Below are 1104 nucleotides of genomic sequence, written 5' to 3' on the forward strand. Positions count from 1 at the left end.
CCATAACTATTACTGCATGCACAAATAAAAAATAAATGTTAGGCTAATCGTGAAAAGTTATCGACTATTGAAAAGACTTCGAGAAAGAATCAAGCAAAAGAATATAAAATGAAAAGACACCACATCTAACTCAAAATTTTAAAGTGTTAAGTTAATGGATTTTTCATCTTATAAATTCCTCACTATTTTTTACTTTATTTGATGTGAAACTAATTTCAACACTTCTCTTACAACACTAACAATAAATTCATCCGATTAATATTAGACAAGAGTTTGAGGGGTTAGAGTTTGTTGGGTAAAGAATTGACATTGAAGTTCCTTCCACAAGCCGTAAGGTTTTGCCTCCATGGAAACAGTGACATGCATGGTTGCCATCTCCTCTCTCCCAAAGCCACTTGTCCTTCATTATTAAATATTAATAAAGCACCTTAATTAATTAATTAACTATGTATTCATCATAAACCATAAATTTATAATAAGTTGTGAAAGGTTTGGAAAAAGGATTTTATTTTATGTATAACTTTTTTTCTTATACATATATCAAGATGACTTATTTGTTAGTTATTTTTTTATTGAATAATTTGACTCATTATTGACCGTAAAATCACAGTAAAAATAAAATTAAAATTTATTTTGAAAGTTAAAAGATAAAATTGATTCAAATTAATATTAGGAATATTTTTTAATATTAGATTTTAAAAAATATTTTTTTAGCTACCAGGTTAATAAATTATTTTATCTTTTTTAATATTCAAAAATCATATGTAGCCAAATAATAAATAGATTTAATTTTAATAACAATATCTATGTGAATGTATTATATTATCATCTATATAATCACATGATTCCAACAAGTTTGCACTCTAAACTTTTCACAACAAGTAATTCGGATCATATACATCAAAATGATTCTCAAATAAAACATCTAAAAGAAGTAAATTATTTCACCTCTCTCCCTCTCTTTATTATTCTTAATCATATATCATATAGTTAAGGTCTATGATTTGTTTAACTTATCTCGGCCATTTGGCAATAAGAGTTAAGGTCTATGATTGTGGATCTTGTCTTTTTCCCCCAAACTCTTTTTGCTTGTGGATGCATGAA

This window comes from Arachis ipaensis, chromosome B01 (assembly GCF_000816755.2).
Source record: "Arachis ipaensis cultivar K30076 chromosome B01, Araip1.1, whole genome shotgun sequence".
In the NCBI taxonomy this organism is placed as follows: domain Eukaryota; kingdom Viridiplantae; phylum Streptophyta; class Magnoliopsida; order Fabales; family Fabaceae; genus Arachis; species Arachis ipaensis.